This window comes from Spermophilus citellus, assembly GCF_964194105.1.
Source record: "Spermophilus citellus genome assembly, chromosome: 14".
NCBI classification, from domain to species: Eukaryota; Metazoa; Chordata; class Mammalia; order Rodentia; family Sciuridae; genus Spermophilus; species Spermophilus citellus.
The window spans coordinates 94,449,116-94,461,910 of record NC_138194.1 but is presented as its reverse complement, the minus strand read 5'-3'; the positions used below and the strand labels follow the sequence as shown (position 1 = coordinate 94,461,910).

The 12,795-nt window shown below is 44.1% G+C and overlaps 1 protein-coding gene across 1 annotated transcript in view; it reads left to right on the top strand.

Moving 5' to 3' along the window:
* The window catches only part of ASAP1 (ArfGAP with SH3 domain, ankyrin repeat and PH domain 1), a 331,734-nt gene that overhangs the window by 32,570 nt on the left and 286,369 nt on the right, over positions 1 to 12,795 (top strand). The window lies entirely within an intron of this gene.

Below are 12,795 nucleotides of genomic sequence, written 5' to 3'. Positions count from 1 at the left end.
ACAGTCATAAGGTGACAAGGACCTGCTCTGGCTTTCCAGGAAAAAAAAGAGGCTTTTCCTCCTTATTTTCATAGTTGGTCTATTCCAGGATTAAGCAAAATCATGTTTTGTCCATTTTGTGATTTGTTAAGTCAAAAGCTGAACACCAAATGGCATTAATTTTGCATGTTGGAGTTTTAGGTGACATTAATTATGCTGTAATTGCAAGAATTCAGGGCATTACTGGAATTAGGTTTTGCTGTGAATAATGTAAAATATAAATGAAAATTGTCTTTAAAAATATAGAAAGTATACATTGTCTCTTGTCTAAAAGTTCAGACATAAATGGTGTAGAGCTGCTATAGAAATCTGTGAGACACCCAGGCGTTTTCTCTCTTGTTTCTCTGCCCCGTGGTTCTCTATTTCCAAGACAACCTCATGGTCCCATTCTAGCTGCTTTTGCTCCAGACATCGTATCTGCCAGCAAAAGGAAAGAACAAGAAGAAAGGTAGTCCTCCTCCTTTAAGGATGCTTCCTGGATATCACACCTGCTGTTTCTTCTTATATTCTGTTGGCCAGAATTTAGTCCTGTGGCTTTGCTCAGATGAAAAGAAGGCTTGGGAAATATAATGTTTATTCTGCAAGACTGTGTGCTTACTGAATTGAGTGTTTTTATCATAGAAGATGAAAACAGATAATAGAGGACAGATCTTTCTATGGCCTTGCTAATAGTTACTGAAAGTTTGCTACTGAGAGGACAACCTCTAGGGCCAGACTGCTGGAGTCCTGAGTCCTGGATCCGTGGCTCCACAGTCAGGTCACCTCGGAGAAGTTCCTTGACTTCTGGGTGCCTCTGCGTTTTCACTATTAAAAATCCTGTGGTGTACAACTCTGTAAGTTCTTCTGAACACTAGATGAATTTAGCAAAAGCACTCAGGAACCGTGCCTGGCCTATAGTAAATGCCACATAGGGACAGCTTACCCCTGCTTCTGTGACCTGCTCCCCTACTCCTGCTGTTCCCGTTACTATTGTTACCACTTCCCCTGTTACCGCTGCTTCTGTTACTCCAGCTGCGGCAGTTAGTGCTGCGGCTGCTACCCCACCCCCCAATTTGAAGATCAGCATCAGGAGAGGACCCTTGCATGAGTAGAGACACAGTGACTGGAAGGGACACGAGGTGAGGGTCTGGGTTCTGCTGATATTCCATTTCTGACCTGGGTGCTGGTTTCTTGGGTGTCAACATTCCTTGAATGTTGTACTTGAGATGTGGACAATTTAGTGTATTTATCTCGTACTTCATGACAACCGGCTGTGCGGCTGGTAATCGGTGAAGCACGGGTGAAGCCTTCACCTGCCCAATTCTGAATCTGTGCTGTCATTTCTATCGATTGCCTGATTCGTTCATTCATCTAACATACATTAATCAATTGCATATTACTTAGGTGCCAGGAACTGGGCCAGGTCACGTGGGATACAGGTGTGTATGCAAGTAGCCCTTTGAGGGGCTTTCTGTCTACAGTAAAAGAGGTGAATACCAAACAGGTTGACAGCCACCAGGTTAGTTCCATGGGGGACACAGTGGAGCCACAGAGGGGCACGTACACTAACCCAGCCCTGCAGTCCCAGGTCTGCAAAAGTCACAGAGATGCCCCTCCCCTCTGGCTCCTTTGATGGGGGAAAAGTTCCCCAATAGTGGGCAAGCTGACCAATGAGGGTTACATCACGACAGTTTTCTGTGCCCCCTTGCCGGCACTGAGAAGGGTCAGCTCTCCTTTACTTGTCTGTCACTATCGCAGGTGTGAACCTACCTGGCATTCCATGGAGCAGGCCAGGGTGGGGCTTTGGCCATTCCTCAGTGGAAGAGAAAGGGAACCACAGCACTGGAGACTTCCCACGTTGGTTAGCAGGAGTGCAGGCCCTCTTGCTGAAGATGACCTGCGACTGAATGAACAGTGGCATCACAACCCCTCACCATACTGTCGCTTGCCCTGGGATAACCAAAGTCCGGGGGAGTAAGGGAATAGAGCTATTTCTTTTTTTTCACCCTCAAACCCAGAAAAGGCAAGGCTGTAAAGAATGGAAGCAGAGTTGAATTCCTAGCCCACGGTGGAAATGTTGGCCTTATTCTTGGAGTTTCTCTTCATATGCACAAATCCCTGTAGACCCTCCCAAGCCAAGCCCATGGGAAGCTCCTCTGTGCCTGCCCCACCTCCCCTTGCCTTTCCAAATGTCAAGGCAGACGCCCTGTCATTACTGTGCTGCCGGCTGTCAGCCCAAATTGAATTTCCCTGAGCCCAGCTGATGTCCCTGTTTGGCTGCAGGGCAGGGGTCAGGAATGCATGCGGCACATGGACAGGAAACGTGTCCCTGGAGCTGAACACAGAAGGCTGACCTCTCAACTCTGCATTTCTAGCATAGTTGGAAGGGTAAGGAAGCGTTGGGGTTTCTGGATGTAAAAGAAAAAGATAATGCATTTTAGAAAAACAGCGTTCAAGTTCCACAGCGAGAGCCTTTCAGTGTAATTGAAGCTGTGTCAAATTCAACTGGACGTGGCCCAGCTTTGGCCAGTCCTCAGTTGGATATGTTCAGGAAGGAACTCCTCCTAAACCAAGAGTGGGGAAACTGACTCTGGCCTTGTCTCCCTCTTCCCTTCTTCCCTTCCCTCCTTCCGGAAGTGTCAAGCAGCTACTATGTGCCAGGTCTTGAGTGTAACCTGGGCATGAAGGAGTCTTGCTGCAAAGCCTCCTCAAACTTACCATCCACTCATTTTTATTTTATTTTATCTTAGTTCATTTACTTACTTTATTTATTTATTTTGGTACCAGGGACTGATCCCAGGGTGCTTACCCACTGAGACACATCCCCAGACCCTTTTATGTTTTATTTTGAGACAGAGTCTTCCTGAGTTGCCCAGGGCCTTGTTAAGTTGCTGAGGCTGGCTTTGAACTTGCAGTCCTCCTGCCTCAGCCTTCTGAGCTTCTGGGATTATAGGCATGTGCCCCAGCACCCAGCCCATTCATTTTTAGAAAACTACACTCACTCTACAGATGTCTGTGGAGCACCTCACTTGCTCAAGTGTCTTAGATCCAAAAGACACGTTTCTTGCTGGTTTTTGTTTTGTTTTGCTTCTGTGGTGCTGGTGAGGGAACCCAGGGAGGGCCCCATGCCTGCTAAGCAGAGGGCTCTTCCGCTGAGCTGCACCCGCAGCCCGTCCTCTTAATTAGTTTATACTTGATTTTTCTGAACTTGCTCACACAGCAGACACTTTCCGAGACCTACTGTGTGCCAGAGACTGCATCAGCTGCTGGGATCCAAGGTGTGCAAAACAGCTCCCTCTGTGATGGCACCAAAGGCCTGGACAATATTGTGAGTTCCCCAGGGCTACTGTCACAAGTGCCACACACTTGGTGGTTCAGAACAGCAGAGTTCACTCTCTCATTCTCCTGAAGGCATGAAGTTTGCAATCAGCGTGTCAGCAGGGCTCTGGTGTCTCTGAAACAGCAGAGGACACCCCCCCTCGCCATTTCCTAGCCTATGGCATTTACCAGCAATCAGCGTGTTCTTGGCTGACAACCACATCACCCCAGTCTCAGTCCGTTGTCACATGGTGCTCTCTCCTCTACTTTCCCATAAGGCCATGAATCGTGCTAGATTAAGGGACTGCCCTGCACTTTATTACCCCATCTATTTTGGGGGGATGTTACTGAGGTTGAACCTACAGGTGCCTTACTACTGAGCTACATCCCAGCCCTTTTTTAAAATTCTAAGACAGGGTCTTGTTAAGTTGCCCAGATGGCCTTACACTTGTGATCCTCTTGCCTCAGCCTCCTGATTATAGGCAGGCGCAAGTCCATGTGACCTCATCTTAATTTGCATCTTATCTTATACAAAGACCCTATTTTCAATAAAAGGTCACACTCATGGCTACAGGGACTAGGACTTTCATGTTTTTGTGGGGCAGCACAGTTAATTACAGGCATGTACTGTCACATGGTGGGTCACCTGCACCTTCTTTCCACTTACCTCAGCCCAAGGTAAATGCCTGGAGGGCAGCCACTCCCCCTTACTCTGAGTGCTTCAGGTTTCCTGCCGGGGAAGTGAGACAGCTGTTTCTCATGTGCTTTGGCTGGGAGATACTTGTGTGGTCCTAGTAATGGGGAGAGCTCCTTCTTCCTCCTCTCCTTAGTCTGTTCTTAGGCTGGTGGGTGAGGGAGTCCTGGGGCAGGGTGAGCTGGTCTGGTGGTTAGGACAGTCCTGGCTGTGGTGCTTGCTGGCTGGGGGAGCCTGGGTATACTCCTGTACCTCTGCTCTGGGCATTTCATCTATACTTTTAGGGGTCTTGTGAGGACCAGGTGGGATCAAATTCAGTGTTTGGAAGAGCACTTGTTCTGCAGTCAATGTTAGGTGCCCCATGGGGGAGTGTGCTGGACATACCAGGCCTCCCTGGGAGAGGGGCCTGCCCGCCTGGTCAGTATCATTCACCCGCAGGTCACTGCCCCATAGCTTTCTTAGGGACAGTCTTTCAGAAATAAAGAACACACCCTCTCACAGAGATGCCCTTCACAGCACTATTTATAATGGCAAACAGTTGCAATAAAACTTGTCCTGCAGAGAGCAATTAATGAACAAGGGGCAGACGTCATGCAGATTAGGCTAAAACATCCATTAAAAAGAAGACGATGACATGTTTTTAAGGTTATGAGCATGCTCATGATATAACTGCCACGCGAAAAAAGATAGCTTTCTGTTTGAGGAAGTCACTCGATTTTTCTGTGCCTCAACTTCCTCATCTGTAAAACGGAGACAATGACAGTACCTTTCTTACCTAGAGAGTTACTTTGAGAATTAAGTGGGAGAGCACCTGCGTAGTACCTGGCAGGTGTCAGGTGCCCACCAAACGCTGCTTATCGCTATTTATCATTTGGTCTAAATCGTGCGTGCAAAATCCATAGGGAAGATTGGGATAAGTGATGTTGATGAACACGATCACCTTTTCCCCATTCACTAACTTATTCAAAGGAGCTTCCTTCTGCCTGGCTGCAAACACTGGGCAGCCTCTCAAAGCCAGATGAGAAGATGGAACAAGCAGCCCCGTGAAGCAGAATGTAGGTGCTGTGGACTGGGGGCTCCCGCCTCAGGCTCTCCTGCACAACTCTGTAAAAATAAAGATCCCCACGACTCCACTCCCAGACACAGAAGCAGAAGCCCCAGGCCAAGTCCTTTCCAGGGGGTCCTGGTGGTCAGCTACGTGGAGGACCACTCGCTGGTAAGGACTTTAAGAGGCAGCGCAATTCAAAACTCAGGAGACCAGAGGGGCCCTCTGTGCCAGGATCTTCGCAGAAACACCTTCCAAAGAGGTGAGATGGCATTCAGACTTGTGAGAGTGCCTCCATGTCTTACAGCAGCTTTGCCTTCCCCTGCCCCAGCGCCTACCCACAGTGCAACAGGGTAGATTCAGAATAAAGTTTTCCCAAAGCCATTTTCTCAAGTGCAGGAGGCCTGATATATTTCCACTGGCTAGTACTTGTGAGTGCTTATTTTTTAAAAAAAATTATTTAAAAATTTTTAATTGTGAAATGCACATCACATAAAAAATATCATCTTAGCTATTTTTAAGTACAGGTCTGTAGTCTTAAGTAAATTCTCATTATTATGAAACCATCACTAACTGAAACTCTGGGTCTGTTTGTAGCTCAGTGGTAGATGCTTGCTTTGCAGGTGAGAGGCCCCGAGTTCCATCCCTAGCACTGCACATATACCAACAAACAAATCCATGCAAATCAATAAGTAATTAATAAGTAAAAACCAGAAACCCAAAAAATAACCCCTTGAAACTGTCCATTAAACACTGACTCCTGTTTTCTCCCCCTCCAGCCCTGGATGATCACCATTATAGTTCCTACCTCCAAAAATTGGCTATTCTAGCTACCTCATATCAGTGGAATCATACAGTTTTTGTTCGTCTGTGACCAGTTTCACTAAGAATGCTGCCTTCATGTTGATCCAGGTTGTAGCATTGTCAGAATTTTCCTTGCAAGACTGAATGATATTCCATGGAATGTTTCTGTAGCACATTTTGTTTGTCCATTAATTCATTTATGGACACTTGTGTTGCCCTCACCTATTGTCAGTAATACTGCTATTCACATGGGTGTATATAAATGTTCATTTTCGTCCTGCTTTGAATTCCTTTGGGTTATACACTCCAATATAGAGCTGCTGGATCATATGATAATTCTATGCATTTAATTTTAAAGAAAGCATTCTATTGTTTTTTTTGTAACAACTACACCAATTTTCATACCCACTAATAATAGGCAAGGATTCCTGTTTCCACGTTTTCACCAATATTTATTGTTTTCTGTTGATGTGATAGTACCATTAGCCAATTGATTCCTAAACATTTATTTAAGCCCCACACATGCAGAATAACAGACATAAACAATTGTTGCCTGGATTCTGCTTTCCAGGCACTTAGAGTGTATTATGGGAAATAGATAGGCAAACAGGTAACCTCAGCCCAGTGGGCTAAGTATGATAATATAGCCTTAGGAGTGTATTATGCCTTAATTACAGATAAAAGTGGTAGGAAATGTTGACTGCATTTTATGTCTTGGTGCGAAACACATGAGACACATCATTTAAGCAAACTTGTAGCTTAGAGCCCTGGAATGTTCGGGCCGGAAGGGGCTTTCCAGTACTTCCCAATATAATTTTCTGTGATGATGGAAATATTCTTTGTTTATAGTGTCCACTGGCCACATCTGGCTTTTGAGCACTTAAACTGTGCCTTATGAAACAGAAACACTGAATTTTTAAATTTTATTTTAATGCATTTACATTTATATTGAAATGAGCCATATGTAGTGGCTACTGTGTTGTACAGTTTATTCTCTTTTTTTTTCTCAGACTTGAATCTGCAGCTGAGCCACCTGGGAAGCTGGTTGGAAATCAGATTCCCAGGCCCCGCCTCCAGTGTTTCCAGGACCTTAAGTTTGTGGTGGGGAGTGGGGGGTGGGGCGGGAAGGTGATCACCACGGTGATTCCAATGCAGACGCAGTTGGGGAAATGCCAAGTCTTATGGCTTTCAAACTTTTGTATCTGCGGAATATTTTCTTCAAATGGAAGCTTAGAGGAAAGCTCAGGGTATAGAACAGAGGAGGGGACAGCTGTTCTACTATAGGCTGGGCTGGAAGCCAGAGCTCCACACCCTACTCCTGACCTGTGGTTTCTAGTAGCACAGTTCATTCAATCTTGATCTACCACAACCTCATCACAGTCTTAAATCCTGTGAAATGCAAGATAAGATTTGGATTTTCTAAGAAATACAGTCACGTGCTGCATAATGATGTTTTGGTCGATGATGGAGTGCAAATACAACAGTGTTCCCATAAGAGCTGAAAAATTCCTGTTGTGTCATAGCCCAGGGCATTACTCATACGCTTGTGGTGATGGTGGTGTAAATAGACCTATTGTGCTGTCAGTCATATAGAACGATGGCACATATAATGATGTCTAGTGCATAATATTTAATGGTGATACTGGATTAGGTATTTATTATATTTTAATTGTTATTTTCGAATGTCCTCTTCCTTATAAGAAAAAGAATTTACTGGAAAACAGTATGACTGTTATACTTGCAGTAGTCTCCTCTATCTTGTGTTTACTGCATCTCTTGATTGCATCAAGAGGCCACACCCCCAGTGATTATTGACCTATACCATTTAGGTTTGTGTAAGTTCACTCTATGATGTTTGCACAACAGTGAAATCGTATAATGAATGACACATTTCTCAGAACTATCCCCATCGTTAAGTAAAGCATGACTGTCTAAGCATGCCAGCACCAATTCAAAAGCAACAATTACCTGTGGAAATGCAAGTTGAAGCAGAAGCACAATTAGTGGCATTACTCAGCCATTTTTTTTCTCTTGCATTGGATGTTAACCAGCCATCTCGGCATCACATGACGGAACCACAGGGTAGTAATTAAGAGCATAGGTCGTCTGACCTGGATGTGAATGCAGCCTCCACCCAAGAACTTATTGCATGGTCCTAGGCAAGTTTTCTCATCTGTGAAGTGAGTATAAAATGGGTATAGATTCCCACCTGGGACAATACATGTGAAATCCAGCTCTTGGTACTTAGCATTAATTATTATAACAGCAACAGAAAAAATAATGATAGCTAACACTGAGCTTTTAACATAAGCCAGGAACACTCTTTCTTCTAAGCACTTGCTATTTATTAAGTCATTTGATCTATACCGCACCCCTGTGAGTAGATAGAATCGTTATTTCCTTGGTAAAGACAGGCTGAGGCTGATGGAGGTTTGGGAAATTGGTCAAGACTGCATTGCTGTAAATGGCAGACCTGGAACTGAGTTGCAGACCGTTTGGCCCCAGAGCTTATGGGTTTTTTTTTTGTTTGTTTGTTTTGTTTTCTTTCTTTCTTTTCTTTTTTTTTTTTTTTTTTGACTCATTGTGTTGTTATCCCAAGCTTTAAGGAGAACTTTTTAGGGTACGTGCCTCACTATCCCTTCCCTGGCTAAATAGCTCTAGGTTTAAATCTCATGGCTTCAGATTTAATCTACAAGTCAGCTCAGCTTCCAGGCATTTCACTCAACTACCCACTCCCTCTAAAATTGCTGTTTTCCTTGGGCTTTAGTGGCCCAGGCCCATCTGGATTTCTTCTTGGGACTCTGCCCTCTTTCATAGTCTCTCAGTGGGGCACATCTTGCTCCAACCAGCAAGATTTCTGCATGCTGATAACTTAAAAATTATGTCTCCAGCTGAAACTGTCCTCCAAGTTCACATCTTGATGATCTCAAATGACAAATTGGTGTATACATTTGGATTAACCTCAATAAAGGTTAATCCAAAAATCTAGAATTCAAAATGCTTCAAAATCAGAAATTCTTTGAGCACCAACATGATATCACAAGGCAGATTCCATTCCACACAATGAAACTTGGTCTTAAGTACAAAATAATTAAAAATACCCTGTGAAATTAACTTCTGGCTATGTGTATAAGGTGTCTATAAGATATAATGAATTCCATGTTATGACTTCAGTGCCATCTTTAAGATATCTCATTATGTATATGCAAATATTCCAAATCTGAGAATATCTGGAACCCAAAACCTCTGGTCCAAAGCATGTTAGATAAGGAATACTCAGCTTGCATGTCCAACATGGGTTGTTCCTCCATTCCCTCCCCTGCATGACATGGGGCTGTTTCCTTGTTTAAATCTGTCACTGGCCCCACATCTCCTGCTCATTGTCTGTAGCATGAAATCCAGATTTCTCCCATTGTCTGAGAAAGCCCTGCCTGATCCCACCTCTGCCTGCCTCTGTGTCCCCACCTTTGTTTGCCTCACCCTGTCTTCTAGAAGGGACACTGGCCTCCTCTCTGTTCCTTACTGGGTAAGCCCTGTCAAATACCCAGGCTTTGCTTCATGTGTGTGTTGGTCAGCTTTATGTTGCTGTGACCGAAATACCTGACAAGAACAACTTCCTAGAGGAGGAGAAGTTTATTTTTTCTTATGGTTTCAGAGGTGCATTTCTTCTTGGGCTGACTCCTTTGCTCTAGGCTCAAGGTGAGGCGGAACATCATGGTGGAAGGGCATGGTGGAGGGAAGCTGCTCCATTCATGGCAGCCAGGAAGCAGAAAGAGAGAAAGAGGGGAAGGGGACACAGAGAAGATGACGCCTTCTAGAATGCCCCCGTGACCCCCCTTATCCAGCCACACCCCACTTGCCTACAATTACTACCCAGTTAGTCCATTCAAATCAGGATGGACTGATTATGTCATAGCTCTCATAATCATTAGATTGGCTTACTGCTTTACAATCATTTACTTCTGAAGATTCCTACATCAACACAGGAGCTTTTGGGGGACCCTTCACATCCAAATCATACCATTCTGCCCCTGAATCCCAAAAGCTATGTCCATCTCACAATGCAAAATGCATTTAGTTCATCTCCAAGACTTTTCATATTCCTAACAGGGCCAGCCAGCATTGCCTAAAAGTTCAACTCCAAGGTCTCATCTGGAGTTGATGAGGCAAACTCTTAACTGTGACCTCTGTAAAGTTACATAGAACCAATATGCAGTGGCACAGAGTAAACATTCCCATTCCAAATGAGAGAAGGGCTGGGAACCAAACATAGCCTGAACCCAGCAGGACAAACATTTTCTTTAGTTTCACCTCCAACATCTGGGGCACATGGTGGCAAGATGTTTTCTCCAAAGGGCTTGGGCAGTGGCTCCCCTTTGGCCTTGCTGGTTGCAGCATTCACTGGTCTCTGAGCCTGGCTCTCTCCACAGTCAGCATCTCTCCTCAGCAGACAGTCCAGTCACTGGCATCTCTTAATTCCTTGGGTGTCCACTCCAGCTTTGGCTTCACCTTCACAGCTTCATGCATGGCCTTCTCAGGGGCCACCCACAGGGATGCTGACCCTACTACACTTTGAGTGGCCTCCCAGGCCTTCCTTTGAAAACTTGTTGGACACCTCCATGACCTGCAAACTGTACTACAGAACCTGCACCACATGGGTGGCACCAAGTTCTTCTGCCAGTTCTAACAGCAACTGGGCCTCCTGGCATTATCATGCTGCAGCAGCCTCTGGGTGCCTGGGCAGCTGAGCACAGTGAACAAATTCCTCAGCCCCCTGTCCAAGCAAGCAGGGTATTCCCATGATCTTTTCTCAAAGGAATTTTTTACTCTTACTCTTTTCAGCGTATGATTGTGTGTGGTCTTGCCAATTCCTGAGATGCCCTCAAGCCATCTTTCCTTTTGTTTCTTTTTTATAAATATTTTGTAGATGTTAATGAACATTTATTTTATTCATTTATTTATATGTGGTGCTGGGAGTGAACCCAGTGCCTCACACATGCTAGGCAAGTACTCTACTACTGAGCCAAATCCCCAGCCCCTCCTATTTCATAAAGTATTTAGTATCTTTTGTGTGGCTGTAATCTCTTCAACAACCACACTTTTTTGGCCCCAGTTTTACATTTTCTGGTAAATTTTCAAGTTTTTTTTTAAATCTTTCTGCTTTGCTTTCTGTTTGTAATTTTCACAGGAAACCTGGCTGATGGCTGCCAGTAAAACCCCTGCCTCTGCCTGAATGCTGTGCTGCTGTGAAATTGCCTCCACCAGATTAATTAGTTTACCACCTTTATATTTGGCCCCACACAAAGTCTCAGGGCAAAATGTAGACAAGTCCTTTGCCAGAATGTAAAGTGAATGTCTTCTAGTCCGATTTCCAGTAAAGTTCCCATTTCTATCTGAAACCTCATGAGCATAGTCTTTACAGTTCACAGTCTTATTGGCATTCTGGTCTGAGCTCACACCAGAATCAGTTAAGCTCAGCTTACAATATTCTGAGGCTTCTCCATTTTGCATCTCCAAACTTTTCCAAACTCCTCCCACAAATCAGTTCTAAAGACTCTGAACCACATGGTTACGGTAGTCACAGTCAAGACCGTCCCACTTTTTGGTGTCAATTTTTGTGTTAGTCAGCTTTGCATCACTGTGACCAAAATATTTGAGAAGTACAACTTAGAGGAGGAAAAGTTTTTTTTTTTTTTTGGTGGGCTAACTCCATTGTTCTGGGATAAGAGGAAGGCAGAATATTGTAGTAGAATTGGTATTTTTAGATATATATATGACAGTAGAGTATATTTTTGACATATTATACATACATGGAATATAACTTATTCAAATTAAGATCCTATTCTTATGGTTGTACATGATGTAGAGTTTCACTGGTCTTGTATTCATATATGAACTTAGGAAAGTTATATCCAATTCATTCTACTATCTTTTATATTCTCATCCCCCTCCCTTCCTTTCACTTTCCTTTGTCTAATCCACTGAACTTCTATTCTTCCCTCCCCACTGCTTATTGTGAATTAGCATCCACATAGAGAACATTTGGCCTTTGTTTTTGGGGGATTGGCTTATTTCACTTAGCATGATAGAATCCAGTTACATCCATTTACTGGCAAATGTCATAATGTCATTCTTCTTGTGGCTGAGTAATCTTCCTTTGTGTATATGTACCACATTTTCTTTATCCATTTAACTGTTGAAGGGCATCTAGGTTGGAACCTAAACCTTTTTTTGTGTGTGTGTGTGGATTTTGGTCTCTGTTTTTGCATTTTTCTTTGGATTATCCATAATGTTAGACCTTAGCCAGATACTCTTAAGGAAATCAGCAGTCTTAATATTCAGTCTGTGTTGAAGTTGATTTAATTTAGGTTTAAAATGAAAATGATAAGTTAATGCATTTTTCAGATTGGAAGGGAGAACAATTTTCCCTCTTTCTCTCTTTAAGAATGAAATATGGAATACTTTATATGCTCCTGAAAGGGGTTCTCTGCAAATATTTGGGGTTTGGTGCTCATAAACAGATACACAGATTTTCCTGAGAATTGATAGCCTGGCAACAGTGATGTCTCTCTCACATGAAAACGTGCTCACAAAGCTCAAGTGACTCTGGCTGAGCCATGAACTGAAAGCAGAGGTTTAGAGTTGCTGCAGAGAGGTCATTAACAGGACTGGCTGCAGTGAGCTTGGCCGCAGCTTCTCATTGCTTTGTCTTTTCACCAGCAGCAAGATAATTGACTGCTAGCCTCTGGAGCTGCAGACCATGGCTGAGGTGAGTTGGCTTCTAGCTGCTTCTGCTGGGGGAGGCTCTGTTGCTGGAAGTTTTCATTCTTGGGGTGCCAAGTGGAGATTTTGTGTCCCTCCTGTTCCAGGCACAGCTCTTGGCTGGGGGTCCTAGGGTATGTAGGCCGAGGCTACT